This window comes from Macrobrachium rosenbergii, chromosome 31, assembly GCF_040412425.1.
Source record: "Macrobrachium rosenbergii isolate ZJJX-2024 chromosome 31, ASM4041242v1, whole genome shotgun sequence".
Lineage (NCBI taxonomy): Eukaryota > Metazoa > Arthropoda > Malacostraca > Decapoda > Palaemonidae > Macrobrachium > Macrobrachium rosenbergii.
In genome coordinates, this window is record NC_089771.1 from 6,367,362 (window position 1) to 6,379,507 (window position 12,146).

Here is a 12,146-nt window from a genome sequence, read left to right on the forward strand (position 1 = left end):
CAGGAGACAGAGTCTTGGTACTGCTTCCTATGCCTGGGAATCCACTCAAGGCTCGATTTTCAGGTCTGTGGAAGGTACTCAAGAAACTAAATGTCTTATTCAGACATTAAAACTCATTCATCATGAAGAAACTAAGTCTTATTCAGACATATTAAAATTTGTTCATCATGAACAAAATAAGTCTTATTCAGACATTAAAACTCGTTCTTCACAAAGAAACTAAGTCTTATTCAGACGTTAAAATCGTTCATCACGAACAAAATAAGTCCTATCCAGACACATTAAAATTCGTTTATCACGAACAGACTTGAGTCTTCCAGACACCCTGAAATTGAGTCTTTTCAGACATACTAATTATCTAAAGGGCCGCGCCCATGTGAGCATTGTTTCAAGATGTCTACGACATCCAGAGCCCAGCATAATGAGGACTTCAAGTTCTACATGTCTGCTGGAAAGGACATGGGACTGTCATGACAAGCCCTGAGGGATTGGGTCGAAGAGAAAGGAGACGATGCCAAGGCGGAGAGAGAGGCAGAACCGCAGGAGAAAGAGAAAGAAAAAATAGCCCAGGAGAAATGAGAAGAGGCAGAAAGAATAGGGGAGAAATGAAAGAACAGAACCAGGAGAAAGAAAGAAGAGGTAGCTTGCAATGGCGGCTAATACAACACCCCAATGCCCTCTCCACATTCAACCCTCAGCAATGTAGGCTCCCTGATGTTGGAAGAGACAACCTGAAGCCACCTACTGAGAAGGGAATCCTGAAAGAAGGAAAGGTGCTGATCAGCAATTGCAATGGCGGAGATAACTGAAAAAGGGGGAGAAATATGCCCAAAGAATCACCAAACCTGGTCTGGAGTGGATCCCTAAAATGATGGCTAGAATCTCAAATTCAACCCTCAGCAATGTTCCAACTCAGGCTCCCTCACAAGGAAATGGGACAAAAACAGCCAAGCCTGAACCAATCATCCTCATCTTAGTTCCCATGGAAGAAAATTGGAAAGCTCCTGATCAACCTGGGCAAAGAAACCAGTGTGTGGGTACTGAAGAAATGTTTCTGATCCTGGGAAAATCTTTCTAAGTCCTCGAAGGGAAAGGTGCCCTATCTGGCTCTTGGGGCAGTGCAATGCAAAGGTTATAGCAGGAGTTATTGCTCCTGAGGATCAATGGGCAAAATGCCCTAATAAATCAAGCCCTGCCATTGCTTTGGCAGTTACAAATTGTCCCCTCCAGCCAAGGCCCCATTTATGTGGCACCTCCTCGAGGTAGCTATAAGGTCAAGGCATTTGTTGAAATAACTATTTCCGTTAAGGAAAGACAGGGGAGGAGCTAACATAACCGCCCTCAAGAATCAGGCCAAACCTTTAAAATGATCTGTCCAGTTGGTCTTAAAAAAATCTGACCTTCCCGGCCCTGGAAGTGATGGCTAGACTTCCAGTCTCCATCAAAGATACCACAATCTGGGTTTCCAGTGTGGAGGACATCCATTCATTCCACTGCCAACCTGAGTACTTCCAACTCCATCCAAGGACTTATTTTATGCCCAGTCCTGTGCCATGCCCTGCCCCAGTGCCAGTGCCAAGGCACCCAATCATCTCCCTGCGATGGAGATCCCAAAATTGACAGTCTCTGCCAGTTGAGTGCACAGAGCAGTGCCAAGCTCGTGTCCCAAAACGGGCTGACAAATGGCCAGACACCAATCATCAGTAGGTCCCAGTCATCTTAGTTCCCATGGAAGAGAATGGATTCTTCTGACCACAGCGGAAGCTCATTGCAGCCTTCAACCTGTCCTGAGCTGGTCATCCAACTCTCCCAGCACCAGAACATCTTCTTCCCTTTCCCCGTCCTCCGCAAACATGTGAGTAAGCCCCAAACCTCAACCAGTGAACTCAAGCAACCACAGTGACTTGGGGCAGATCCTGAAAGAATGCCCCTGCCATCAAAGAAGCCCCAGGTGGCAACAGTGTCCTTTCAGACTTGGCTGAGGCTCCAAGGAAAACCAGAAAAACAGGTCCATTTCATAAGTGGCTCCAGATCGCCAATAGAGAGCCGCTGAGCTCCTTTGGCACTAGTGCCACCCTATCCTGTGAGGACTCTTCCAGAAAAGGGTGTCAGTTTCCTCTCCTATTTAGTTTCCTTGTAACTCTGTAATTCGTTCTTTTCCTTTAACATTTTTTCCTTTCATTATTTTGTTCTATTAATCATTATTTTAGCAAAAGTTATTGGTTCCCACTTTGCAAATGCAGAGTGCAGTTAACAGATATCCCAGTTTTGTAGGTCACTTTGACCCAATGGGCAAAATGAACCTAGCCTTTCCATAGGCTAAGGAATATAACTTTGGCATATTTAATTATCACCTGTTTACAGCAATTATTAATTACTTTGGCTGTCCTGTCCTTTTGTTATTCTTTTGTGATGAATCTAGAGTCCCAGGCTCGCAAACTGTGGCACCTTGTTAGACCTCAGGTAGATGACCCAAGGCACCTGTAAGGTTAGTGTCAAGGCATTTGTTGACAGTGACTCCCAGAGAGAGATACTCCCTTTTATTATTGTTCTTTTCGTAACCCTCTGGCTAAAGACAGGGTTCACATGGAGCTTAAAATTAACCTGGCACAAGTGTACTGCCCCAAATGGCACTGAGCCATCGGTGTCAGTCAATTTAAAAAACCATACTTCCTGCTGCCTCCAAGATTGAACTGCATGAACTTGTGACTAGAAGTTTTACTAAAATGGAGTATCTTAAGTATAACAATTCCACAGTGTTAGGTTTTTTGTAATTTAAGCATTTTATATTCGAAAATGCTGGTAAAATTATTTATTAGTTGCCAGCAGGTAAATCAATTCTGCAACGTAAAGTAAAAGTCATAAGTGATCTCTTTTGTTTATAAATGACTGATATTTAGCAGGAATATTATGTTTTAGACTAATGCACCCCAAAGGTTGTGAAGAGAGAAATTATTGCCTGTTGCCACAATCTAACTTTTAAACCATTTCAACCTGACTAAGGGTGTAAATGCCATCAAGGTGGGGGGAGGTATTAAGAGTATTCCCTCATAAGCCATCTTACATGCAATAAATCCAATGAAAAAAGGACTAAGCAATTCATTAATTCAATTTAGTATGATACCCATTTGAATGCCTGCAATTATTAGCAGTTATATCCTGGCTGATTACTTCAATGGAATGAGTAATCCTTTTCCATGAGGGAGTTCCTCCAACTGGCCAAGGAGCTGAATAATCCTGATGGGTTCAGGCGCTTGGTCTTCAAGACCTAAATTTCATACTCAGTCAGTTCAATTGGCCATAGACATATTGGCAGCAGCAGCGGCTCGTCGACCGGACACTTCACCTTGAATCCAATTGAGTCTTTGTTTCATATTTTTAAAGACCGAAAAGCTATTTTGAATGGAATTTGGAGGCAAATACTTTACTTGAAGGTTGTCGGAGTTAAGCACAACATTTCCATGACAAGGGGGATTGTCCATGAGCAGTACTGCTCTCTCATCTGTTGTGAAATCATGGAAGACTTCTCTGTTAACAGATGCATGGATTATTACATAGTAAAGCAGCCCCACAAAGTTGGGCACGGCAGCAATAACGCTGATCTGTTGTCTTCTTAGATTCCCTACCATATGGTGCATTCTTTGCCCAATAAGTGCCCGTCCATAATGACGTCGAGTATACAGACTGAAGTCTGTTTCGTCTATGTATATTCTATGCTGCAGTAGTCCTTCAGTGTACATCCACTGGGCGTATTGAACACAAGAGTCCTTAGTTGCAGGGGAATTTCTTGACGCTGGTACATCATTACAGGCTTTGAGGTGATAAGCTGTCCATCTAAAAATCTCTCTACATCGGGTAGGCAGAGACTTGTGGTTTATGTGGCCACAGACATCATAAAATGTTGACCGCAACTCACGAATAGTTATGGTTGGGTTGCCTTCAGTTAAAAGTATGAATTTTCGTGGTCTGCTCCCAGCTGGGTTTGAGGTGACCATTTCTCCTGTGCGTTGGAATCTTCGAATAATTGAGTAATCCGTGGTGCCAGCAATGTTTAAAACCAGAGCTGATTCGATGCAGTCCAGACCTTGCTCATAAGCAGATATATATGATACGCTCTCTGTCCACCTGTTGTACTTGAGGCATGATAATGATATCAGAAAGTAGAGAGCACCTCTCTTCTATTGTTGTTCGTACAAGAAGCCTAATCTCAACGTGACAAGTGCAACATTACCTTGTACCTCCTTTTGCCCTGTATGAGCTCACATAGTGTAAACTACAATAATTGGTATGAAAGGGGGTACTTCAGGAATCAATTATACTTTGAGAAGAATGTGCAAGATGTGATTTAGCGAGATTAATAACTAGATGCCTCGGAAAAATGTAAAAATACGATGTTTTTTGTTAATGAAAAATTGACTTTGAAATTTGCATTTGTTTTACTATTTTGGGAAATTGTTTCACGTTCAAGGGACAATTGGCCATGCACGCTGTTTAATTACTATTGTTTGCACTTGTGCGGATGGTCGTTTTATTTTGAAAATGTTTCACATTTTGCATATTATTTTGTTTCTAATACAACAATGTCGCATTAAACTGAATACTGTTACTGATTTATGAACATCATGATAGTTGTTATGAATTGTGATTTAGAGTTTTAATGATCGACTAAATAAACTGAAATTTGTTCAAAAGGAAACGATCAAGGGGGTAGTAACTAAATTGATTTCATAGTAACTAAATTGATCATATAGTACCTAAATTGTTTATATAGTTACTGAATTGATTATATATAGTTAGTGAACTGACTGATTGATTATATAGTTAGTGAACTGATTATATAGTTACTGAATTGATTATAAAGTTAGTGAACTGGTTATATAGTTAGTGAATATATAGTTAGTGAATTGATTATATAGTTACTGAATTGATTATATAGTTACTGATTTGATTATATAGTTAGTGAACTGAATATATAGTTACTGAATGATTATATAGTTACTGAGTTGATTATATAGCTACTGAATTGATTATATAGTTACTAAATTGATTATATAGCTACTGAATTGATTATATAGTTAGTGAACTGATTATATAGTTACTGAATTGATTATATAGCTGCTAAATTGAATTTATATAATTAAAATATACCAAAGTACTTATAAAGGCACTTGCTATGAACAGAGTCTAACTATATAACTAAACTTCCAATTAATCAGAGTGTCAGTAACTGGCAGAGATTTTGCATCAGAATGGAAGACTATTTCGCACGCACGATATATCAAACTCATTTTGCCATTTGCCCCAGGGCCTGGTGGTCAGAGGCACGGAGGAAGGAGTTCCTACTTCAGTAGGACTGACAACCTTGTCAACAAACCTGGTCCTTTCACTTTCTGTCCTGTCAAAATTCCCTCCTGGGCCCAAAACCACTAAGAAAGTGACCCCCCCCAAACTTATTTGAATAGTTTGTGGAGGACCAGTTATTAATTTTTTCTGAGAAATCAGCAAACCCTTTCGCACCTGCTTTGCTGAGAGAGAGAGAGAGAGAGAGAGAGAGAGAGAGAGAGAGAGAGAGAGAGAGAGAGAGAGAGAGAGAGAGAGAGAGAGAGAGAGAGAGAGAATGGTCCAGTAGTGGGAGAGAGGGAAAAGAGAGATGAGATGAGATGGAGAGAGAGAGAGAGAGAGAGAGAGAGTTTTTTAAACCTGTATTTTAATTTTTATCAGCATAGAGATTCACCTCCATTTCCAGGGCATATGAAAAATAGATGCCACCTTCCTAGGTATTGCCAGAATTAGTCTTTGAAATATCCTTATGAATCTCTTAATTTACTCAAATTCATTCACATTTGGGTGCAAATTTTATGAATACACACTACTATTAAATTCTTGATTAAATAATTAATTTATTGTCATTTATAGAGCAAATAATAATAGCAAAAGAATAGTTTTTCTTAGACATTTAGGAGAGGAGACTGGCAAAGCTGTCAAAAATTTGCCAGTAGGTGGCATTAGCAAATTTTTAAAAGTTTTTGAAAGTGTAAACATGTATTTTAGTAGCTAATATACAATATATATTATGTTTTTGGCTTCATATAAATTTCCCTTACGGTATTGCATTACTCTGTAATGTAATTTTTTCGAAATGCTCTTAGTATCCTAGTTTCAATTGAAATTATTCTTTAGATAAGGAAAGGATTTATTTGAAACTACGTATTCATTAGAGTTTCCCAAATATGGTTGACTTTATGGTTTTGGTTCAAATATTTTTCAGAACTGGGCCATCATCTAAGAGACTTATAAGTTCATTTGGACAGATTTGTACTTTTCAGTCATCATTGCTTTAATCTAGCAACAAACCTTTCATTATATTTCTAAGTATTACTTAAAGTTTCCTAAATTCCGTCACCTCTTGGTATTGGCTCAAATAATTTTGGGAATTAAGACATTATCTACGAGACTTATAATACCTTAATTTGCACATATTTGTACTAATCCATCATTATTGCTTTAATTTTAAAGCAAAAGTTTCGTTATTTACTTCGTAATTCCATTTTATACCGAATTTTTAAAGGTTAAATCATTTCCAAAAAGCACCATTCAGTGACTGACTTGACGTTTCTTTCAGTTGCCACCAGATGCCTCTCAGTCTCAGTCTCAGTGTGTCTGAACTGTTGTCACAAGCCTTGTTCCCTGCTCAAGTGACCTAAGTTATTATCAAGTTATATTGAGAACATCATTCATTTATTTCAAGTTGTGTGAATGCAAAGCTTCCAAATTAAGTTGATATTTATGTGGGACAACAATTACATAATATATCCTGTTTGTTCCTTCCAGGATAATTTGAGACAAATCATATGAAACTAAAATCCTTGATGGCTGACAAGACAGCTACCTGGCTGGCCACTCAGTCAGGGGCAGGAGTTGGAGGAATTTCAGTCAATGATTATGGTGCTTACAGATGGCTATTGATTCTTCGTGGCTTTATTGTTGCAAGGTAAGGTATTGTTTCCCAGTTAGGATAATGGCAGAAATTGCCCATATGGGGTCGTCATATTAGTGAATTGGATGGTGATAGGTTACTGATAATGATGGTGTGTTACAATTCACCCTAAGGGGGGGGGATTTTGGGGAGGAGGACACTTTATGCTTCATACTTTAATATTTTGGATTATTCACTTGATTCTGGAAAGAATTTTTAAGCCTGCCTAAAGTTTGTAGCGTATTAACTTGAAATTATGATCTGATAAGTTTTTCATGTGTTAGCTACTGACAGATGACTTAGGTACCAACTAGATATACTCTCAGTGTTTTGAGCAGTTTTTGACATTGAATCTCTGCAGAATCTAAGGAGACCCTAGAACCAAACTATGCATAGTGTGTAGAAAGCAGCACAGCTGGGTAGGTACTATTAGCTGTGAAAATGAGTATCTACCACAGGTTACTAGGAATATAAACAGATTAAAACTCTAGTGGTTATGTAGGCAAAATGTCAGCATCAAACTGAACGTAGCTTAACCCACAGTTAATAGAGACCAACATGACCAGACCTAACCTAGGGCACAGTGACCACTCAAGCCTTGGCTGAAACTTGGAACTCATTATTTCTTACAAAGGAGGAAGGTTGGATTAGTGGAGTTATTTGACAAACCTTTCTTAAGTTAACTGCTGCTTCAGGTAACTCGGAAATCGCGTAGTCATTTTTTGTGCGATCTTGATTTTGTTCCAAATTCAAATATGATGATGCCTTAGGACTATATTTCATATCCGTTGATGTATTTAGACAATTACGGTACTACAAGACAAGACTCAAAGGAGTTGCCATAGAGTTGTAATGGTAACTTGCAAGCTTTTTGACTTGAACATTTCAAGTGATTGAAGAGGGAGCCTACAACTTCAAGTATGGCTACAAGCATAGAAGGGTAGCCATTTTACAAAGTAGACACATTGATATGCAGAGGTTTGCTTGGTATTACTATGTGGTGGCAAATAGTATTTCTTAAGGTAAAGTTTAAGATCTATTAGTGCCAAATTCAGCCCTGGAATGACTTGAGACATTCTGGGCTCTGGTCAGATGTTTAGATTGGTCAAACTATGACTAGGCAGGACAGCCTTTGGTATGAAATTCATATCATGAAATGACATCACAGTCAGGGTATGTCATTCATTTAATCCCATATTCAGGATATTTTTAAAAACTAGCCTAATACAATAGTATTACTTGTTCATTATATCCTGTACTTAATGAGCAATTTATTGACCAAATATAGTGGTAAGTGGTACTTATGAAATTGCAGCAAAGTTTTCAGTGGATTTCAGTATTCAGGATAGCACAAGGACTGTCTTCACTGTCGCTAAAATACATTGAAATTATTTTATTTTTAAACCTGTTAAGTTATTTGAAGCCTTATGCATACAGTGAAGGAAATCAATTAGCTGTTGGTGTTATATTCTCAAAAGTTCCAAGTCATTGAGGTTGCTGATAGAGATGTGCATAATGTGACTCACAATGACCAATTACTACTACTCAAAATATCTCTGCTGCTGTAACTCATATTATTGTAGTCAATGAGAATCTGACGTATAAAACCTTTGTCAAGATGTTTTGTCAGAAAAATTAAATTGTATTATATATAATGACATAATTTTATGGCTAGGGAATGTCGTCAACGTAAATGGGACCGTCTAATAAAGACCAAAATATTGTAAACTAGATTTTGGGGTTGTTGCAGTCTAAAAAATCAAAATGATTTGGACTATTCAGAGATTATATCTCTAGTTTCCTACAGTAAATTTAGTTTACTTTTGGCACCTGCTGATATAACTTGTGAGAATTGTAGCTTCATCTAATTGATCACATCAAGTGTGTCACTGGTAAACCGTTGTCTTTCACCAATTAGAATATCAGATATTCAAAGCTGAATCATTTTTCAGGATTATTCTCCAATATGAATCCTGATACTTCAGCTGGAATGATTAGTGGCAGTGTAGAAGTGACTGTATGGAACATACACAGCAAGATTTGGGAATACATATAGCCAAGTAAATTTCCATTCAAAATCTTCAGCCAGGACCGACCTTATCACTATTCATCAGAACTGCCCAATCTCAACTTAACTTGGACCTTTCACAGATGCAAGATGAGCCCTGGAGGGCTATCAATCTTCAACCACACTAGTTTAAGGTAAGGGAAAATTTTGAATGCCCCAAATGTGGCTTGAAGGTAAAGCACCTTATCCAGCTCAGGGTATATTTTGCTGTGTGAAAGGACCCTAGGATATATTATTGTTAAGGATCCAGGGCATGGTGAATCCTTCCTGAACCAAGCTAGGACTGGATAGTAGATCCTTTGAGAGTTGATTAAGTAGGAAAGGATGTATTAGTCAGGGGTGGTGGGTATTTTGGGCAAGAATAATCTGATCATTCTTGATTGTCTCAATTGAAGTTAGGTTATGGCAAGATAAACTGTTTAGGCTTCAAGTGAAATTAGTCTATAACCTATTTATACACACCAAGTGAAATTGGCCTATAACTCTATATGAACAAGAAGTCACTGGCCTATAACCATTAATTTCCTTGACTGTAAAGTGTATAGTTATTATCATAATCCTAGAATGTGTTAAAATGTAATGGAAGGGTGACACAAATATGATATTGCTAAGACTGACAGTAGACTGCAACACTTGTAACAAGTGTATACTAGTTGTGCAAGAGACAATTTTCCATTCATCTTTATAGAACTGTATGTTACAGATACCTGTGATCAGCTAAGTATGAAGGGAATATTTTCACTCAGATTCAGTGCGACGAAACCTTTCAAAAGAACTAAATGATTGTTAGTGATGATTATACAAATGCACAATTTTTTTCCATAGCTCCAAGTGAACTCAAGTGTTAATTAAGAATTCCACAGTTCAGGACTGACTTAGAGTTGAAATATAGTTACTAGTTACTAATCAAAACATTTCTCAGCAGGTTAGCATGTGAAGGGATATTATTTATTGCTTTCAGAAGCTAGCCCATTATTTATTGCTTTCAGAAACTAGCCCACAGCTGTACTGAAAGGTTCAAGAGGCTGATGTCGAGAGTTGTGGAGCTTAGAATACTTTCAGGAATAAAAAACTAAAAATATTGTTGAATAACTATTTGAAAACATTCTTGAAAACTGTGTAAAATACAGCTATACATTTGGTGATTGTATTTTAAATTTGTTTGGCAGGATTTTATATAAAGAAAGAGAGCTAGTTTAAACTCCTGAGTTCCAGATAACTAGGTTTGTTGCAAGCAATGTACAAAGCAGCAAATAGACTTCATATAGTTAAGATCATGGATAGCAAAACATGAGTGGTCATATAAGCTATGATATTTTGAATTACTTTACTGATTAATCAATATTTATATAGTTCTTTGATTAAGGGATTTAGATTTTGTTCTGCTTCTTGCAGAATTGTTGAGAAGATGTCAAGATTAGAAATTGCTTTCAGTAATGGGAAAGCAAGTAATTACATCTGTACTTCACTATTTTTATACAAGACCTGGTACATTTTTTGATTTCAGAATAACACGTAGCACCACCAGCAAGATTGATGAATTTAGAGTACCTAGATGAGGCCCTGCCATTGAGAAAGGTCCCCAGAGGTGTGGAAAGAGGTTGCCAAGATGGTTGCTGCAACCAAGATGATTTCTTTAACCACTTTATGAAACTAAACAAGGCTGGGTCACTCCGCCTACCTACCAGGGTAGTCAGTAGTGAATATTGGTGCTGTAGAAACAGGCAATTTTGGACACCACAACACTTGCCATATCGTAGAGAAGAGAGGTTCCTTCAGAATGTGCACAGAGAGAGGTCTTACGAAAGCAGCGTGTATTTTCAGTGCACTGCAAGAGTGGTGTTTTCATTCAGCTGGTGCACAGACAGGTAAATATTTTATTTTGGCACAGGACAGTTAAACAAATTTGTAAGGGACCAATATCTTGATTTATCAAGATTATATATGAGCGATGCATTATAAAATCTTTGAAAAAAATCCTGGTATAGAAAATTTATATTTTTTAATTCCACCTTCTCTCTACAGGTTTTGACTGGTGCACGATGGAAAAAATTGATACACAGCAGTATTTACACCTGAAGAAAGGTCTACACAGCACTTGACTGGTGCATGAAGAGAAAAATTGATACACAGCAGTATTTACACCTGAAGAGAAAAATTGATACACAGCAGTATTTACACCTGAAGAAAGGTCTACACAGCACTTGACTGGTGCACTGATGGGATAAATTGATACACAGCAGTATTTACACCTGAAGAAAGGTCTACACAGCACTTGACTGGTGCACGATGGGATAAATTGATACACAGCAGTATTTTACACCTGAAGAAAGGTCTACACAGCACTTGACTGGTGCACGAAGAGAAAAATTGATACACAGCAGTATTTACACCTGAAGAAAGGTCTACACAGCACTTGACTGGTGCACGATGGGAAAAATTGATACACAGCAGTATTTTACACCTGAAGAAATGTCTACACAACAGTAACCCAGCCGTGGTATGGTACAATGGAAAATGTATGTGTCTGCACTCGGCAAGCTGTTATAGAGGTTGCATCTACAAGTTTGTGTAATCACATGAATATTACAAGTAAAGAAAAACTACATATACACAAATTTTTTGGCAATAAATCCATCTATGCAGTAGTAACCTGAACCTACAAGTTTCCTACTGCTCAGCAGTTTGTACAGTACTGTGTACAAGACCCCTGTTACAATATAGCTTGTATAATGTGTCTATAAATCCTGAGGCTTGTTGAAAACATTACTTGGTACAAAGGGCATGGAATCACTTGTAAATGGCCAATGAATATCGAAGTAGCTGTTGCCCAGTCTTCTTGCTACTTCAGGAATAATTGTTGTGTTAGTAGTAACACAACTTGTGTTGTTAGGCCGTCCACCAAGGTCGGTGGACAGCCATATGTATGTCAGGCTCAACCAGTGCCTTCATCTCCTCTGCCACTTCTCCGGCAACGAGAAACTGAAAGAAAAGGAAAAAATATTTTGAATTTTCAAACACAAAATATAGTGCAGTATATTATATTACTCCAGCAATTGAAATACACAAAATACAGTATATTGAATTTTCATTCTAATGCTT

At 38.0% G+C, this 12,146-nt stretch overlaps 2 long non-coding RNA genes across 6 annotated transcripts in view; one reads left to right on the plus strand and one right to left on the minus strand.

The window, feature by feature from the left end:
- Positions 1-11,196, plus strand: part of LOC136855337 (uncharacterized) — a 56,541-nt gene extending 45,345 nt beyond the window's left edge. For all 4 annotated transcript variants that reach the window (XR_010857978.1, XR_010857979.1, XR_010857977.1 and 1 more), the window contains 4 exons: positions 6,832-6,991; positions 8,929-9,178; positions 10,552-10,912; positions 11,070-11,196. This is a non-coding gene — a long non-coding RNA (uncharacterized lncRNA). The remainder of the gene's footprint in view (positions 1-6,831; positions 6,992-8,928; positions 9,179-10,551; positions 10,913-11,069) is intronic.
- LOC136855338 (uncharacterized) overlaps positions 11,066-12,146 on the minus strand; it is a 65,639-nt gene continuing 64,558 nt past the window's right edge. Inside the window, exons 5-6 of one of the 2 annotated variants that reach the window (XR_010857982.1) lie at positions 11,226-12,026; positions 11,066-11,189 (exon numbers count right to left, since the gene is read on the minus strand). This is a non-coding gene — a long non-coding RNA (uncharacterized lncRNA). The other variant, XR_010857981.1, reaches the window with a different exon arrangement.